Consider the following 20,306-nt stretch of genomic DNA (forward strand, 5'->3'; position numbering starts at 1 on the left):
AGCTCTGATTTATTTGTTTGTTTTATGATAGAGATCTATAGTGGCTATTGTGGTTGGTTTTCTAGCATTCTTTGCACTTCAAATGATTTATCTTCACCAATGGTAACTCCATTGTCCTTCTACTCTGTTGGGGCATGAACAAACATGTCCCAATTCTTGTGACATTTCTGGGAAATGTATCCTTATCTCTAAGAAGTCATAAAAGGAAAAAATATTTTCTTCCTTGGAATATTTCTGTATCGGGATACAAGGCCTCAAAGTCCAGCCTCCATTTTATTGGCCCAATCTATTTTCCCACTTTTGGGTAGTGGAAAAGTCACCAGACTCACAGATATGAAGAAAAGACTCAAAGAGAGAAAGGGGGGAGCTACAGAGAGTATGAATAGACCATTGTACAGCAGACAGACTACTATCATTTACAGAAAGAGGAAAAGTTCTCATAAAATTGTGACCTGAAGAAGAGAGGAGGGGGAGGAAGGGAGGAGGAGGAGTAGGAAGGAGGGAAGGGGAAACATACATGTGGTTTTCATTTCTGTTTCTGTCACATAGCTCCTAAAACATTTGGGATTTCCTAAATAATGAAAGAGGAAGAGGTCTTGTGTTATGTTGATGCAGTGACTTCTGGGCATTGGGAAGTTGGAAGTTAGCTGCCCAAAGAACCAACCCTGTGACTGGAGGGTGAGGACTTTCAGTGCCATCCCTCTGAGCTTCGGAGTGGAGAAAGGGACAGAGATCAAATTGACGACCAATACCAATAGTTAAAACAATCCTGCCTATGTCATACAGCCTCCATAAAAACCCCAAACCAGCTCAACGAGCTTCTATGCTGGTGAACAGTTGAAGAACTGGGTACAGGGGTATGCCAGAGCATTAGGATCCCGGTTCGAGCCCCGGCTCCCCACCTGCAGGGGAGTTGCTTCACAGGTGGTGAAGCAGGTCTGCAGGTGTCTATCTTTCTCTCCCCCTCTCTGTCTTCCCCTCCTCTCTCCATTTCTCTCTGTCCTACCCAACAACAATGACATCAATAACAAAAAAAAAAAGAAAGAAAACATGTGGGGATAGTGGAATATCTCATTTGTATAATACGCTGCTTTGCCATGTGCACAACCAGGTTCAAGCCCAGTCTCCACACTACTGAAGGAAGATTCAATGCTGTGATCTCTTTCACTCTCTATATCTGACTCTAATTTTTTTTTTCTTTGTAAAGAAAACGATGGTCCAGTTGGCAGATAAAGAACAAGGGGCCAGGCAGTGACACTTGATTGAGAGCACATGTTACCATGTGCAAGGATCCAGGTCCATGCCCCAAGTCCACACCGGCAGGGAGGAAGCATCACAAGTGGTAGAGCAATGCTGTAGGTGTCTTTCTCTCTCTCTCTCCCTCTATCTCACCCTTCCCTCTCAGCTTCTCTCTTTCTCTAGCCAATAAATAAATAAATAAACAAATAAATAAATAAAACAGGACTTAGTTTGCTTGATAGGTGTTCTGCAGAAGTCCTCATCCTTAGAAATCACTGGGCTAACTGTTCCCTGGTCACCTAGGCCTTAGAGGCTGCCTTTTAGGTGCAGACACCTGCACTGAGGCCAGGCATGCCCCCTGCCCCACCCTGCTCACACCTGACCTATTACAGGAGCCTAAGGTATGGGCCACTATCCCCCAAACCCTACTACTCTTGCACAAATGTTTGACCATAGTTCCTGTTTATTAATACCAGAAACTTCCAGGTCAAAGGTTAACTCCTGGGCCATTCACTGACACAAACTGGGCTCAGGATGTTCAGTGATCAGGATGATCACTTTGACACACACACACACACACACACACACACACACACACACACACACACCAGCCATGAACAGTTCCCCAGCAGAAAAAACCAGTTTGACCATACAGGTCTTAAATTGGCTGATTTTGCAAGACAAACTGAACCTGGGTCATTTCTATTTCACTTCACTTCACTTCACTTCACTTCACTTCACTTCACTTCACTTCACTTCACTACACTACACTACACTACACTACACTACACTACATTACATTACATTACATTACATTTCACCAGAGCACTGTTAAGCTCTGGCTTATGGTGTTGCTGGGGATTGAAACTGGGATTATCAGTGCCGCATGCATGAAAGTCTTTTGCAGAACTATCATCTCAACACTCCCGGGTACTTTCTGGTTTATGCCTCTGGAAACTAAAACTAAGGGTTTTCCAAGGTCAGTGTGAACTCCTAAAGAAAATTCTAATCTCAAAACTAATCATAGCCTCTTGGCCACAAGAGCAGCCTTTGGGATAATACACCCCTGGGCTTCATCCAAGGACCTGAGCTGAGTGCTCGCTGCATGCTGTCACGCTGTGCGCATGTGCAATCAACTTTGCCTGTTGCTACCTGGCTCATTTCACTGGTTGGACTTTGGGTATTTCTGAACTTTTGCCTTTTTGTGATGTCAGAAGTGAGATCCAAAGGTGATCCTGGCCAACTACCCAGCTGGTGGGTGGACAGGTAGTGGTGTGGCCTGGCCACTGAGCTCTGCTTTCTGGGTCCTGGTGTTCAAGGGCGAGTCTTTGAGATAAAGTTCTGCTCCGCCTTCATCTGTAGGGCCCCAACTCTGCTGTGCACCCGTTGGTTTGGGTTGATGACTTTTCTTGGTAAGTCACCTTATTCTGTTCAAAGTGGGACGTCAGTTGAAAAACAGGGCCACTTGTAATTAGAGTATCTTTGAAAATCTAATGGCAAAATGTGTTCCAACTGGTCTACAAACTAGAATCTTATGAGGGTTTCTTTTTGGAAAATGAATGGACTTTTGGATAATCTGGGGTGTACTGGCCTTTCTGGGGGAGCTCTGACTACGGAAGTATACCTTATAAGGGAGGATCTCAGACTTCTCAGAATGAGTGAAACTGCATTCTTTGATTGGTACACAGAAGCTTCTAAAAGACAAATTAACACAAAAATAGTTCTTAAAGGATCCACATAGCATAAAACAAAAACACCTTTAGTAGAGGAGCAGGTAGTGGCTCACCTGGTAGAACACACACATTACCATGTGCTAGGACCCAGGTTCTAGTCTCCAGTCCCCACCTGGAAAAGGGAAGTTTGAGGAGCAGCAGAGCAGTGTTGTAGGTATCTCTTGTCTCCCTCTCTATTTCTTTCTTTCAACTTCTATCAAGAAAAAAATGACTGCTGGGATCAGTTGAGTCATACAGGCACCAAGCCCCAGTGGTAGCAATAAATGAATAAAGCCTTTAGTTAAAAAAGAAAGAAAGAAAAGAAAAGAAAAGAAAAGAAAAGAAAAGAAAAGAAAAGAAAAGAAAAGGAAAGGAAAGAGAAAAACCCCTCTGGCCACCTGAGCCACTAACCTAAGCTTAGTTCATATGTCAGAGAAAAAAATAAGGCCCAACTACTCAAGAGTTCTATACCTAAGACACAGCTAAGCATCTTAAAACAAAAGCTATAATAACATCTCTATGCATTACCATGTATAAGGACTCAGGTTTAAGTGCCTTGTCTCCACCAGCAGAAGGAGCTTCATGAGCAGTGAAGTACTGCTGCAGGTGCCTCTCTTTCTCTATCTCCACCTCTTCTCTATCTCCATCTCTCAATTTCTCTCTGTACTATCAAATAAAAGAACAAAAGAAAAAAAGAGGAAAAAAACTTACCACCAAGGGTGGTGGATTCATCAGGGAAGCACCAAGCCTCAGCAATAACTCTGGTGGTAATTAAAAAAAAAAAAATCTGAGCACTTCTATGTTTATTTATGTATATAGATATACATTACAAATGTGGGACTTCTTTCTAATCCCATATGGTATTGCCAAAACTACTTTGTAAAGAACTCTATTTAACTGGCTTAATGTGAGTAGTTTAGAGCATTCCTAAAAATTCCAAAATGTAGAAACTTTTCAAGTTCACATGATATGTCATAGATAAGAAGCCAGTTAGTTGTTTCATAAATAAAAGCTAGTCTTGAGTTTGCTGGTTTCATGGAAACAGACATGTCTATAAAGTTTGTCAATTAGTAGTTGGGGAAATAGCTCAATTGGCAGAGTTATCAGATTTGCATGCTTAAGGTCCCTGGCTTGGTCCCTGAGTACAAATGTACTGGAGTGGTACTCTGGCTTATCTCTCTCCTTCTCTCTACCTTATGGAATGTTCTCATATGTAGTAAATAGAAAGTAGGGTTTTTTTATTTTTCCTTTTGTTGCCCTTGTTGTTTTATTGTTGTAGTTATTATTGTTGTTGATGATGATGTTGTTAGGACAGAGAGAAATGGAGAGAAGAGGGGAAGACAGAGAGGGGGAGAGAAAGATAGACACCTGCAGACCTGCTTCACCGCTTGTGAAGTGACCCCCTTGCAGGTGGGGAGCCAGAGGCTCGAAACGGGATCCTTATGCCAGTCCTTGTGCTTGGTGAGTGAGTAGTTACTTAAAACTGTCAATAAGATAAGTAACTTTTTAATTTAAGAAAAGTAATTTAAGATGATGGTTAACTCTATAAAGTGTCAAGAAATAGTAATTTATATAAATTTAAATAATGTAAAAGTTTGTTTTAAATTAAATCAAGTAATAGATATTCTTTGACTAAGGCATTACTAAAAAATTAACATACATTCATTTACTTTTGACTTTTTAATTTTTTTTTGTACAGAAACAGAGGATTTGAGGTCTTTTAGCAAATGAATTTTATGCCAAACTGAAAACTTTACTATGAGATAGAATATAATTCTCTTTTTTATATTTAAATATTTTCGTTATTTCTTTAAATTTCCTTATTAGGGAATTAATGTTTTACATTCAACAGTAAATACAATACTTGTACATACATAGCATTTCCCAGTTTTCCATATAACAATACATTCCCTAGGTCCTCTGTTTTCCTTATTGGACCCGTACTATGTATTCTTTTACTCTGATACAATATGCCAATTCCAGTTCAGGTTCTACTTGTGTTTTCTCTTCTGATCTTGCTTTTCAACTTCTGCCTGAGAGTGAGATTATCCCATATTCAACCTTCTGTTTCTGACTTATTTCACTTAACATGATTTTTTCAAGCCCCATCCAAGATTGGCTGAAAACAGTGAAGTCACCATTTTTAATAGCTGAGTAGGATTCCATTGTGTATATCTACCACAACTTGCTCAGCCACTCATCTGTTGTTGGACACCTGTGTTGCTTCCAGGTTTTGGCTATTACAAATTGTGCTGCTATGAACATATGTGTACACTGATCTTTTTGGATGAGTGTGTTGGGTTCCTTAGGATATATCCCCAGGAGAGGAATTGCAAGATCATAGGGTAGGTCCATTTCTAGCATTCTGAGAGTTATTCAGACTGCTCTCCACAGAGGTTGAAGCCATTTACATTCCCACCAGCAGTGCAGGAGGGTTCCTTTGACCCCATAACCTCTCCAGCATTTGCTGCTGCTACCTTTTCTAATGTATGACATTCTCACAGGAGTGAAGTGGTATCTCATTGATGTCTTTCTTTGCATTTCTCCAACAATCAAAGACTTGGAACATTTTTTCATGTGTTTCTCATCCATCCTTTTGGATCTATTCTGTGGTGAATATTCTGTCCATGACCTCTCCTCATTTTTGGATGGGTTTATTTGTTTTCCTGTTGTTGAGTTTGGCAAGCTGTTTACGTATTTTGGCTATTAAACTCTTTTCTGATGTATGGCATGTAAAGATCTTCTCCCATTCTGTGAGGGGTATCTTTGTTTGGGTATTGGTTTCTTTTGCTGTGAAGAAGCTATTTAATTTGATGTAGTCCCATAGGTTTATGCTTGCCTTGGTCTTCTTTGTAACTGGATTTGTTTCATTGAAGATGTCTTTAAAATTTATGCAGAAGAAAACACCTAGAATTGCCAAAACCATCTTGAGGAAAAGAAACAGAAATGGAGGCATCACACTCTCGGATCTCAAACTATATTATAAAGCCATCATCATCAAAACAGTATGGTACTGGAACAAAAATAGGCACACAGACCAGTGAAACAGAATTGAAAGCCCAGAAATAAATCCCCACACCAATGGACATCTAATCTTTGATAAGGGGGCCCAGGGTATTAAATGGAAGAAGGAGGCTCTCTTCAATAAATGGTGCTGGGAAAACCGGGTTGAAACATGCAGAAGAATGAATTTGAACCACTTTATCTCGCCAGAAACAAAAATCAAGTCCAAATGGATCAAAGACCTGGATGTCAGACCAGAAACAATCAAATACTTAGAGGAAAACATTGGTAAAACACTTTCCCACCTACACCTCAAGGACATCTTTGATGAAATAAACCCAATTTCAAGGAAGACTAAAGCAAAAACAAACCAATGGAACTATATCAAATTGAAAAGCTTCTGCATATCCAAAGAAACTATTAAACAAACAAACAAAGAGACCCCTCACAGAATGGGAGAAGATCTTCACATGCCATACATCAGATAAGAGACAAACACCAAAATATACAAAGAGCTCAGCAAACTTAGCACCAAAAAAGCAAATGACCCCATCCAAAAATGGGCAGAGGATATGAACAAAACATTCACCTCAGAGGAAATCCAAAAGGCTAACAAACATATGAAAAACTGCTCCAGGTCACTGATTGTCAGAGAAATGCAAATTAAGACAACATTGAGATACCACCTGACTCCTGTAAGAATGGCATACATCAAAAAGGACAGCAGCAACAAATGCTGGAGAGGCTGTGGGAACAGAGGAACCCTTTTGCATTGCTGGTGGGAATGTAAATTGGTCCAGCCTCTGTGGAGAGCAGTCTGGAGAACTCTCACAAGGCTAGACATGGATCCAGTAATTCCTCTCCTGGAGTTATACCCCAAGGACTCCATAACACCCAACCAAAAAGAGGTGTGTACGCCTATGTTCATAGCAGCACAATTCATGATAGCTAAAACCTGGAAGCAACCCAGGTGCCCAACAGATGAGTGGCTGAGAAAGCTGTGGTATATATACACAATGGAATACTATCCAGCTATCAAGAACAATGAACCCACCTTCTCTGACCTGTCTTAGACAGAGCTAGAAGGAATTATGTTAAGTGAGCTAAGTCAGAAAGATAAACATGAGTATAGGATGATCCCACTCATGAACAGAAGTTGAGAAAAAAGATCTGAAAGGGAAACTAAAAGCAGGATCTGACTAAATTGAAAGTAGGGCACCAAAGTAAAAACCCTGTGGTGAGGGGTAGACATGCGGCTTCCTGGGTTGGTGGGGGGTGATGGTGGGGGTGGGGGGGGATGGGACACAGTCTTTTGGTGGTGGGAATGGTTTTTATGTACACCCCTAGTGTACATAAAAGTGTAGTCATAAAAGTGTAGTCATATAAATCACTAGTTAATTAATATGAGAGGGGAAAATTAATTGTATGTCTCGAAGTTTTTAAAATACAGACTGAGTCTTTTTAATATATAGGCTGTGTATTTGATATGCAAACTCTCTCAAAAGCCTAGACCAAGTAGATCAGAAGCAACTGGTGGCACAGCTATATACAAGATACTGGGTACTGTACAGCAAACCCTAACAAAAGGACTTTTCAAAGTTAACCCAATTACCAAATAATGTGATGATAACAATAACTATCCATTGTCTTTTTGAACCCTAAGACAGTAGGAACCTCACATCTCCACTATAGAGCCTATATTTCCCCCAGTTCTGGAACCTTAGGATAGGGCCCACTTTCCCGCCTGCCTCTTCCAATCCATATCAAATAATATTGCATCTGCCGATCACAACCTAATCAATGCAACGACTGCCACCTCAACATGCTTCAGCTCAGACTGTGTCCAGAGACTTCAGGTGTGGAATGACAACCCTTCAGCTTCATTACTCGGGTGAGACCTTTCCTTTCAGAGTATTCTCTAATTCCATCCCAGGTGGCTCACTTTCTAACAAAGTCCCAAAACCTAGATATACACCAGGTTCTGTGAGAGAGAGCATATGTTCACACATATCCATAAACTAGTGCAAAATATATACCTGAAAGCAGAAGTACACTAGAGTTTGCAGTGAATACCCCCCCAAGACTTCCTCTCCACTATTCCAACCTTTGCATCCATGATTGCTCAACAATTTGTTTGGCTTTGTATGTTAACTCTCTTTTCAGCCACTAAGTTCCAGATGCCATCAGGATGCCGGCCAGGCTTCCCTGGACTGAAGACCCCACCAATGTGTCCTGGATCTCTGCTTCCATAGATACCCATCCTACTAGGAAAAGAGAGAGGAAGACTGGGAGTATGGACTGACCAGTCAACGTCCATGTTCGGCAGGGAAGCAATTACAGAAGCCAGACCTCCCACCTTCTGCAACCCACAACAACCCTGTGTCCATCTCCCAGAGGGATAGAGAATGGGAAAGCTATCAGGGGAGGGGATGGGATATGGAGATTGGGTGGTGTTGTACCCCTCCTATCCTATGGTTTTGTTAATTTATCCTTTCTTAAATAAAAAATAAATTTTAAAAATTTTATGCAGAAAAGAGTTCTGCCAATATTTTCCTCTAAGTATCTGATAGTTTGTGGTCTAACATCCAAATCCTGGATCCACTTGGAATTTACTTTTGTATTTGGTGAAATACAGTGATTCAGTTTCATTCTTCTGCATGTTTCAACCCATTGTTTCCAACACCATTTGTTGAAGAGACTCTGCTTTCCCCACTTAATAGTCTGGGCACCTTTGTCAAAGATTAGATGTCCATAGGTGTGGGGCCTCACTTCTGGGGTCTCAATTTTATTCCACTGGTCAGTGTGTCTATTCATGTTCCAGTACCAAGCAGTTTTGATGACAATGGCCCTATAATACAGTTTGAGATCTGGGAGTGTGATGCCTCCGGTTCTGTTCTTTTTTCTCAAGATTGTTTTGGCAATTCTAGGTCTTTTCTGGTTCCAGATAAACATTTATAGCATTTGTTCTATTCTCCTAAAAAATGTGCTTGGGATCTTGATGGGGATAGCATTAAATTTGTATATGGCTCTGGGTAGTATATTCATTTTGATGATGTTAATTCTTCCAACCCATGAACATGGAATATCTTTCCACTTCTTTATATCTTTTTCAATTTCTTTTGAGTGGTGACTCATAATTTTCAGTATACAAGTCTTTCACTTCTTTGGTTAGATTTACTCCTAGATATTTTATTATTTTTTTGCTGCTATATTAAAAGGTATTGATTTCTGGATTTCAATTTCTTCTAACTTAGTGTTTGCATAGAGGAATGCCACTGACTTTTGAATGTTAATTTTATAGCCTGACACCTTACTGTATTGCCTGATGATTTCCAAAAGCTTCTTGCTGGATTCCTTAGGTTTTTCCATGTATACTATCATGTCATCTGCAAATAAGGAAAGTTTGACTTCTTCTCTTCCAATCTGTATCCCTTTAATCCCTTGCTCCTGCCTGATTGCTATGGCAAGAACTTCCAACACTATGTTGAAAAATATTGGTGATAGTGGGCAGCCCTGTCTAGTACCTGATCTGAGTGGAAATGCTTCCAGTTTTTCACCACTGAGTATGATGTTGGCTGTAGGCTTGCTATATATAGACTCCACTATCTTGAGGACTTTTCCATCTATTCCCATTTTTTGTAGTGTTTTGATCATAAAGGGATGTTGTATTTTGTTAAAGGCTTTCTCTACATCTATTGATATGACCATGTAGTTTTTGGTCTTGCTTTTGATGTGGTGGATCACGTTGATTGATTTACATATATTAAACCAACCTTGCATGCCTGGGATAAACCCCATTTGGTCATGATGAACAATCTTTTTAATATATTGCTGTATCTGGTTGACTAGAATTTTGTTCCGAATTTTCGCATCTATGTTCATCAGAGATATTGGTCTGTAGTTTCCTTTTTGGTTGTGTCCCTGTCTGCTTTTGGTATCAGAGTGATGTTGGCTTCATAGAAGCTGGCAGGGAGTATTCCAGTGTCTTCAATATTCTGGAAGACTTTTAAAATTAGAGGTATTAGTTCTTCTTTGAAGGTTTTTTAGAATTAATTTGTAAAACCACCTGGTCCAGGACTTTTATTTTGGGGGAGATTTTTGATAACTGTTTCAATTTCATTAGCTGTGATGGGCCTGTTCATGTTATCTACTTCCTCTTTACTTAGTTTTGGAAGTTGGTAGGTATCAAGGAAATCATCCATTTCTTCCAGGTTCTTTAGCTTGGTGGCATATGGTTGTTCATAGACGCCTGGCATGATATGTTGAATTTCTGCAGTGTCCGTTGCGATAACTCCTTTTTCATTTAGTATCCGATTTATTTGGGTCTTTTCCCTTTTTTGTTTTGTGAGTCTGGCTAAAGGTTTGTCGATTTTGTTCACTGTTTCGAAGAACCAACATTTACTTTCGTTGATCTTTTGTATGGTTTTATTATTCTCAATGTTATTTTTTCCACCCTAACTTTAGTGATTTCCTTCCTTCTGGATATCTCCTCTTTCATTTAGATCCAATTTATTTGGGTCTTCTCCCTTTTTTTTTTTTCTGAGTCTGGCTAAAGGTTTGTCAATTTTGTTCACTCTTTCAAAGAACCAACATTTACTTTTGTTGATCTTTTGTACAGTTTTCTTATTTTCAATGTTATTTATTTCTGCCCTAACTAGTTATTTCTATCCTTCTGGTTGTTTTAGGGTTCCTTTGTTCTTCTTCTTCTAGGACTTTAAGGTGTGCAATCAAGTTGTTTGTGCTTTTTCTTGTTGCCTAATATGTGCTTGTATGGCTATGAATTTCCCTCTCAGTACTGCCTTAGCTGTGTCCCAAATATTTTGATAGCTTGCGTCTTCATTTTCATTGAACTCTTGATACATTTTGATTTATTTCTTTATTTCCTCTTTGACCCAGTAGTTGTTAAGTAGTGTGCTGTTGAGCTTCCACATTTTGGAACTATTACTAATCTTTTGTTATCTTTTGTTGATTGTTAAGTGTTAGTTTAATTCCACTGTGGTCTGAGAAGATGCTTGGGATGATTTCAAAGCTCTTGAATTTTCTGATGCTGTCTCTGTGGTCTAGCATCTGGTCTATCCTTGAGAATGACCCATGTGGACCTAAGTAGAATGTGTATTCCAGTTTCTTGGGATGAATGACTCTGAAAATGTCCAGTAATTCTAGTTTATCTCTCTCCTCATTTAGCTCCCTCATTTCTTTATTGATTTTCTGCCTGGATGATCTGTCAAGTTGAGAGAGTGGGGTGTTGAAGTCCCCTACTATGACTGTGTTGCTGTTAATATATTGCTGTAGCTCTTTGAGTAGATGTTTGATGTATTTAGATGGCTTCTCACTGGGTACATAGATGTTCATAACTGTTAAGTCCTCTTGATTGACTGATCTTCTGAGCATTAAGTAATGTCCATCCCTATATTTTCTAATTTTATTTATTTTAAAATTTATCATGTCAGATATGAGAATAGCTGTTCCTGCCCCTTTTTGTGGGCCATTCCCCAGTAAAAACAGTTTCTATTATTATTATTATTATCTATAGCACTTCTGAGCTCAGGGTTAGGTGGTGCCAGGGAATGAACCTGGAACTTCAGAGCCTCAGACATGAAATTCTCAAAAAAAAAAAAAAAAAAAGGAGGAGGAAGGAGAGGACCCAGAAGAAGTAGAAGAATACATATTACAAAAATAACCAAATTTACTTGTTAGTTGTACTATTCTGTTTGTGCATATGTGAACTCTCCCATGGCTGTTTTTCAGTCTTTGATCAGTCATAGACAGTTATTGTTTTCTTATCGATTCCTCTGTGGAAAAAAAGTTCCTAGCACCAACTACAAGCAGAAATACTTCATGTGCAAAAGAGATCCATATAGAAGATCCTGACAAGGATCTCATATACAAACTCCTGATCTCTTCAAGCTTATAATCCTAAACTGTTACCCAGTTTACTGAATTCCCAAAAACACTCATGGAAAGCCCATGGATAAAGCAAAGCAGGAGAATCAATCTTCTCGTCCAACTGTGAGCATGACCAAAAGAGAAAGTTATTAAAACAAAAAATAATGGAAGACAGCTTTTGATCACTCCCTGAGAAGGGAAAACTAGTCCAGTCATATAATAACCTTAATCTAGCTGAATCTGCAAAACTAACTGGACCTGAGTCCTTTCTTCTTCATGTCTCTGGAATCAGAAAACTGAAAGTGTTTCCCAAGGTTGATGTGAGCTAACCACTGACTGATTCCTATCATTGGAGAACATTCTAATATTATAACTAGTCACTGCCTCCTTACTACTTAAGCATAGGGGGGGAGGGGAGGGAGAGAGAAAGAGAGAGAGATTCATTAATTAATGAGAGAGACAAAGCATCACTATGGCACATGCAATACTGGAGATCAAACTCCAGACCTCATGCTTGCAAGTCCAGTGCTTTATCCACTGTGCCACCTCCTGGGCCACTTATGTAAGCAGATTTTTAACAATATACACCTGGGTTTTGTTCCATGATTTGTGTTGAATGCTCCCAGCTTGCAAACCGTCTTTGTGGTGTGCACCAAAAATATTTATGATCACAAGGACCTGGTGGTGGTGCACCTGGTTAAGCACATGTATCACCATGCGCTAGGATCATGGTTCAAGCCCCTGGTCCCCATCTGCAGGGGGAAAGCTTCATGAGTGTTAAAGCATAGCTGCAGGTGTTTCTCTTTTTCTCTCTCCCACTCTATCCCTCCCTCTCAATTTCTCTCTGTTCTATCAAATAAAATAAATAAAGTTTTAAAAAATGTTTATGATCACTACATGGGACATTCATAGCACAACTTCAACTATTTCTGAACTTTTGACAGCTCCTAGTCCTTAGCCTTTCCCAGTCACAGAGGAGCTCGCACTCTGTTGGCCAAGAAGTGACTGAATTTAGCACCATTGTGGAGTGCAGACAGAGCTGGATGGGAGCAGGGCCTGGGGCTGAGGAGAGACTCCTGCCAGGGCTTAAACTCAAGACTTCATGATTGAAGTTTTTCAAGTCTTTCAGGATTGAGAGTTCAATCTTCCAGTGTGCTCATGATTTTCTAATAGTCTGTTCCCATTTTCTCTGCCTAAAACAAGTCTTGACACCATCCTCAAGTTAGAATGAGTATACTGAAAAATCCCAGAGACTCTGTGAAACAATAGTTTGGATTTTGGGGAGAAATTTTCCAGCCTCCTCCACTTGCTTATTAAAATTCCCTACAGTGGGGGGGTCACTTCACAGGCAGTGAAGCAGGTCTCTCCCCCTCTGTCTTCCCTCCTTTTTTGATTTCTCTCTGTCCCACCCACCACCACCAACAACAACAACAGCAATGGCAACAATAACAACAACAACAAGGGCAACAAAATGGGAAAAATAGCTATACTTCAGAGCTGTTTCCGTGGATTCATAGTACAGGCTTCAAGCCCTAGCAATAACCCTGGAGTCAAATTATTATCATTATTATTATTACATTAAAAAATTCCCTGCAGAAATCTGGGAAGTTGTGCAGTGGACAGAACAATGGACTTGCAAGCCTGTTGTCTTGAGTTCCTTCCCTGACACTTCATGTGCCAGAGAGATGCTCTGGTTTTCTCTCTCATTAATAAATCTTAAAATAATTACCTGAGAAAAGGTCTGTCATTTAAGTCTTCCTTCCAGTCCTCCTCCCTCTTTCTCACCCACTCTGTATCTCAGCAAACAAAGAACAAGTTGGCAACCTCTGACTTTACTAAAACTCATTTGTGTTCTAGCAATGTTATGCTAATACAGTCAGGAGAGAAAGCATAATGGTGACGCAAACAGACTTTTATGCCTGAGGCTCTGAGCTCTCAGGTTCAGTCCCCAGCACCACCATAAGCCAGAGCTGAGCAGTATTCAAGTTTCTATCTCTCTCAATAAAATAAATAAGACATCTAAATGCTAGCACTAATTATAGTTATAATCCAATCCCCAAGAAAATTTGTTAACATTTAATTCTCTAAGACCTCCATAAATAATACACTTAGTTTCTAGTTTCTATGTTTGTGGAGAAAGATATAAGAGAGCAGTAAGTAAAAGACTTTGAAAATAAAAAAATAAAAAATGTTATCACAAATGTATGGGGAGGTGCCAGCAGAGCTTATCCTGGTCTTTTTTACATGCACATAGTGCCAAGTTGTAGTGGCATTTAAATGTCCTGGGTTATATTTAAAGGAATGATATTGCTGTTTTAACATGCTACTATTTATAGTTTGTCACCCTTGAAGTCATCTAAAATCACCGGAAGGGGTGTTGGATGCCCATGTGAAAAATGTGCAAGGGAGAGCGTGTTGGACGCCCACATGAAAAACGTTCAAGGGCAACATAGTTTTCCACTTTGGGTATTCAAACTGGGGGGAAAAAAACAAAAAACTGCACCCTGTCAGAGGGAAACGTTTAAAATCTTGGTCTAGTGGCTCCTGGGTTTGTTACATGCGCCCTCTGCTGGTAAGCTGTGTTTTTGCTTCTAAGAAGGTAAGATGTGTTTTTGTTTTTATTTTGCTATTCATTTTCAGCCAAAATGTCACACCTGGGGGCCATCGGAAAGGCAGACTGCCTGTGGTTTCTTCAGTTGCCTGGCCAGAGGGGACTATAAATGGTCATTCACAGCACACAGAGCATAGAGGCCCCAGGTCAGAGCGGCAGCAGGACAACTTTTTGGCATCTATACAAACTCCAGGGTCCTATAGCATCCTCCTTTCCTGCTTGACCTGGTGAGGGGGTCTGGGCTCAGAACAGTAATAATTCAGTGAAGAACACAGTGACCATGTCTGAGGAAGTCGCCCTTGAAGTCATCTAAAATCACTGGAGAGCATGTTGGATGCCCATGTGAAAAACATGCAAGGGCGACATAATTTTCCAGAAATTTCTTTCAAGGTATTCAAACTTGAAAGAAAAAAAAAACTTAGCATCCTGTCAGAGGGAAATGTTTGAAATCTCGGTTTAGTCACCAGGCCAGTGTTGGGGCTATGTGTAAGCTTGATAGAGCTTAGGAAGAACTCCCGCCCATCCTTGGATGGAGGTCTGAGAAGATACCCTCTTGGTTAGTCTCTCTCAACCGAGGTGAGCAAAGGGGAGAAACCATCTCTCAGGCTGAATTCTTCCCTTCTTGACTCTCAAGCACACAGAAACTTCAATACCCTTCTCCATTAACTGCAGGCCATATGGCCTGCCTGCCTATGGTTCATTCAAAGTTCACATAGTCAGTCACCCAGAGTTCACACAACCACCCCACTTTTGATTACTAGAGAAAGCACACTCCATCACACACCTCTCTGACAACAGTCAGTGAAGCACCAAACTTTATTTCCTTATAGCTTTGATACCTACCATGCTCTGTGTATCTTTACCCTATCTCACCCTGCTGACTTAACCCCTATGTTTCTCTCAAATACCTTTGGATAATTAAGTTACTTACATCATGGAGAATAACTGTCTTGACCTTTATATATCTCATCAATTCCTGTCATACCAGCCCCCTACCATAGGGGCAAGCTGACCTTTAAGAAACCTGTAATTCCTGACATGTTTGAAATATGTTCTTTGTTTGGTTTTCTTTTTAAACCTTTGCCCACTTGCTAATAAACGAGATCTGAGCACGCTGCAGTCTCCCCGGTGTCTTTACTTTGTGTCGTCCCTTGCGCAAGCAAGAAAGCACCGGTCCGTTACCTTTCTCCTGGAGATCACCCCGCCAGAGAGCCTACAGGCCAGTGCCTCTTGCCTTTGCTTTTGCTACAATTTCTTATTTGCCTGTGAGGTTGGGATCTTCAAGTTTCCATCTTGTCAAGAACAAGGACCCAGGATGTAGCCCCTGGCAAAGGGGAAGCTTTCAGAGCAGTGGAGGGGTGCTGTGGCAGCTCTCCTCTCTCACCTCTACCTAGAAAAAAGAAATAAAGAAAAGAAAAAAAAAAAAAAAGACAGTCCACTGGGAGTAGTTGAATCAAGCAAACATAAGGGGGAGAGGATGGCACAGTCCAGAAAAACAGGCCCTGTCATTCAAGGCATGTATATTCATTACTATTCTTTACTGCTCATTGTGAAGGAAGGGAGAGAGGGAGGGAAAAGAGAAAAAAGAGAAGGAATAAAAAGAAAGGGAGGGAGGAAGGAAAAAGGGAAAGAAAAGGAGAGGAAGAAAATGAAAGAAAGGAAAAAAGAAAAGAACATCTAATGTTTTGGTATGTGTGGGGGTCTCTTGTCATCCTCTCTGTTCTACACAAAGGAGATCTCACACAGTAATCTGCCCTAGAATACTTAAAATACAGCTGTGTTGCTTGTAGCCTGGAAATGGTACAGTAGATAAAGTGTTGTACTTTCAAGCATTAGATCCTGAGCTTGATCCCTGGCACCATGTGCTAGGTTCTCTCTTTTCATTAACAAGCAAGCATATCTTAAATAGTAATTATTTAATCATTTATTAATATTTTAAATAATTATTTAATAATTTATTATTATTATTATTATGAACATCAAATATGTATTTCTTATAGTCACTTTTCTCTCTACTGGAAAATGAAGTAGGCAGGCATCACAGTTTCTGTCTGATATTCTGCTTTAAAATTTCTGCCACCTAAGAGCAGATCAAGGGAATTAGATTTGGGGAGTGAGGTTGGGGGGAGAGCTCCACCCAGAACTGGTCTGGAAGCATCCTTTACAGGTGAAGTTACCACTGGGGAAGCCCACCCCACGTGAGGCTGGGCAGCACTGACAGGTGTTTTCAGTACTGAGTTCAGATGGTGCCTGTGGAGGGAAGAACAGCAGATCCAGGCTAGGACTCGACTGGTAGAGTCCCCTCATTCTACCCTAATACAGCTTCATTATTTTTCTTGTCTTTCTCCTTGCCTGTTTGTCTTCTCCGTGACTTTTAAATCTCATCTTTGTGTTAGTTATCGATCTCCAAAGTCACACACTATACTTTCTACTCTCTTATATTAAGGCTTGAGGCAAGGCAGTAACTACAGCTTGCACTTAAAGGGAACAGAATTAGGCACTGCCTGTTAATGGAAGTGTCCAAAATTTATGGTCATGTTATATTTTGAAGCAGAAAAACATTCCATTTCACTAATTACTGCTTAAACTCTAATTTGTTTAACACATCCACTGTGTCTCTAATTTCAGACGTCTTAGCTTCCATTTCCAGAAAAACTTTGTTGTTATTTAAAACACACCTGGTCCTTTTTATTATCTCTCATTTTGTGGTCAATTTTAAGTCCCCCTTTACCTCCCCCCCCAAAAAAAAATAACTGTATCCATTGTGTGTTCTGTACCAGATAATCCTCACAGTCAAAGTCTGAAGTCTGTGAATCTGATTCTGTTGGCTACTGATTTTATTTGTTTGTTGCTTTTTTAGATGGAGATGGAGACAGACAGACACAACAGCACCAAAGCTTTATTCAATGTGGTGGAAACTGGGCTGGAACCTGGATCATACACATAGCAAAGCAGCTCACTATCCAAGTGAGCTATTTATTTCATTGGCCCTGCTGTCTACTACTTTTACTGTTTCTTATTTACAAGGTCTTCTCAATTTGTTTTCTTGTAAATGTGTTTTAAGGGGCTGGAAAAGTCACTCATTAGGCAGATTCAATTCCTATCAAATAAGAAATTTCAAAAAATAAAAGGAAAACTGATGGTGGAGGGGGCAGTCAAGCAGGCACCAATCGATAACTCTGGTGGCAAAAAGAAAAGTATATATATATATATATATATATATATATATATATATATATATATGCTGGTTTGTCCTCTGTGTTATTTTTTAATTTTTTTCATTATCTTTATTGGTTTGATAGAAACAGCCAGAAATCAAGGAGGGTGGGGGGAGATAGGGAAAGTGACAGAGAGACACCTAAGACACCTGCAGCCCTGCTTCACCACTCTTGAAGCTTCCCCATGCAGGTGGGGACCAAGGGCTTGAATCTGGGTCCTTATGCACTGTAATGTGAGCACTTAACCAGTGTGCCACTGCCTGGCCCCTCTTCTGTGTGATTTTTAAATCTCATCTTTGCATTAGTTAACAGTCTCCAAAGTCACACATTGTACTTTCTACTCTCTTCTACTGAATATTTGCTTAAAGGCAAGGCAGTAACTACAGCACTACCTGTTAATAGAAATGTCCAGGATTTGTGGACATGTTATATATTTTTTAAGTGTTCTTTTTAAATATTTATTTATTTATTTCCTTTTGTTGCCCTTGTTGTTTTTTTATTATTGTAGTTATTATTGTTGTTATTGTTGTTGTTGTCGTTGTTGGATATGACAGAGAGAAATGAAGTGAGGAGGGGAAGACGGAGACGGAGAGAGAAAGATAGACACCTGCAGACCTGTTTCACCACCTGTGAAGCAACTCCCCTGCAGGTGGGGAGCCAGGGCTCAAACTGGGATCCTTACACCGGTCCTTGTGCTTTGCGCCACATGCGCTTAACCCACTGCGCCACCGCCCGACTCCCAACATGTTATATTTTGAACCAGCAAAATATTCAATTTCACTAATTAATGCTTAAGCTCTAATTTCTTTAAGACGTCCACTGTGTCTCTAATTTCAGATATCTTAACTTCCATTTCCAGAAAAACTTTGATGTTACTTAAAACACACCTAGTGCTCTTTATTATCTCTCATTTTGTGGTCAATTTTCAGTCCCCTTTTACCTTCCCCCCAAATAATAAATAATATTATTTTAATATATTTTAATATTACAATATATTATGATATAAATAATATAGTATCATAATATAAATATTATACAAATAATATATTATTGAATAATTATTTAATGAATTGAATATTTTATTATAGTATAATATAAATAATGTGCTGTTTTATATATTATAAATAATATTTAATATAATAATATAATATCATATACATATATATATGTGCAGAGTTGTGCTGCTTTGTATGTACGTGTCCTAGATCAAGCCCGGCTCCCATCACATTGATGGAAGTTTCACTGCTGTGATCTTTTTCACTTTCTGTCTTTATTAAACACACACACACACACACACACCCCTGGGGAAAAACCTCATCTGGTAAAGCAACAGGCTGGTTCAGTCCCTGTACTACTTATACCATAGTGGTTCTCTGATTTCTCTCATACGTAATGAAATATATATATATATATATGGCATATAATATGCTCACCTGGTAAGGTGGCTGTCTTGCCATGCCCGGTGACACAGATTCAAGTCCCGCCCCCATTACTAAGCACATAGAGAGAATTTTACCTGCAGTTAATATTTCAGAACATTAGGCCTCGTGGCCTTTTAATAAGATTTAATCAATATTAATGTTGGTTTTTTTTTTAAATAACAATAAAGACTCCTTTATTATTTATACTCCTTCCTCTTCGCTGCCCTAAAGCATAATCCCGGTCCTTATTTTCAACATGGACACCTGTCAGGTGTGTACTCAATAGCACACACAATGTGCTTTTAGATCTTTGAAGCTGCAGTCTGACAAGGGCCTAGTGCCTGAGGACTCAGCTCAGGAGGCCTGGCGCCACCTGCCGGCCGACGGGAGAACCAGCTTTCTCGCGCAGCTGCACGTTGATAGCGCCTAGAGGAAAAGAGGGAGTTCCTCGGCGGTTAGGAGGCTAATAAATCTTGCGAGCGGTAGGTCTGTGAGCGGCAGGTTTGTCATTCGGGACGTAGACACGGTCCCCTCTCAGTCTCTGCAGTTGCAGGAAACGAGGGGAAAATAAAAACCTTCTTTGACCCCGACGTGACTTGAACACGCAACCTTCTGATCTGGAGTCAGACGCGCTACCATTGCGCCACGAGGTCACAGCTCACTGTTGCCTCGGCATCGTTTAAGGCCTTGCTGCGCCATGCAGCCGGCGATTTTCGGGCGAAATGGACTTACTTTCCGCACGGTTCCTCCGAGCAGCAGCACCCGCACAGGCCTCACGCTTTGGGAACGGAGCGGCTCGGGGCTCGGGGCCTGGGAGCCCGTAGTCTAGCCCCGGGACCCCAAGCCCCGCTAGCCCCTGAAAAGCGAGCGCCCGGAGTTTGGGGCGGCCCCGCCCACCGCGCAAGATGGCGGCGCCCGGCGCGCTGAGCCACGAGTTTCCCGGGGCTGAGGCTCCCGAGCCCGTGTCGCCACCTCGCTCGCGAGGAGGAGTGGGCTTCACCGAGCAGGCGGCGGCTGAAGCTGGCGCGGCCGGACCCGCGGGAGGCGGCGCCGGAAAGTGCCGCCATGAGGTGGCGGGCTGAAGAGCGCCTTGTGGGCCGCGCGTTTCTGTGTGGTGCGTGTCCCCCACACGCCCTCCCCGCGGGCTATTAGTTCCCCACACACAACCCCGTCCGCTTCCATCTTCAGATGTCGTGCTGCACAAGACACTTTTTAA

The 20,306-nt window shown here is 40.8% G+C and overlaps 1 protein-coding gene and 1 non-coding gene across 3 annotated transcripts in view; both read right to left on the reverse strand.

The window, feature by feature from the left end:
* The window catches only part of LOC103116344 (multidrug and toxin extrusion protein 1-like), a 76,438-nt gene extending 56,335 nt beyond the window's left edge, over positions 1–20,103 (reverse strand). Inside the window, exon 1 of one of the 2 annotated variants that reach the window (XM_060203182.1) lies at positions 19,823–20,103. The gene's annotated coding sequence lies outside the window, so the exon portion shown is untranslated. Of the gene's footprint in view, positions 1–13,569; positions 13,646–19,822 lie in introns of those variants that run through there. The other variant, XM_060203183.1, reaches the window with a different exon arrangement.
* On the reverse strand, positions 19,672–19,743 carry TRNAW-CCA (transfer RNA tryptophan (anticodon CCA)). Its single transcript has one exon. It is a non-coding gene; the product is annotated as a tRNA-Trp (tRNA).
* Positions 20,104–20,306: the final 203 nt, after the last annotated feature.

The sequence above is a fragment of the Erinaceus europaeus genome, chromosome 12 (assembly GCF_950295315.1).
Source record: "Erinaceus europaeus chromosome 12, mEriEur2.1, whole genome shotgun sequence".
Lineage (NCBI taxonomy): Eukaryota > Metazoa > Chordata > Mammalia > Eulipotyphla > Erinaceidae > Erinaceus > Erinaceus europaeus.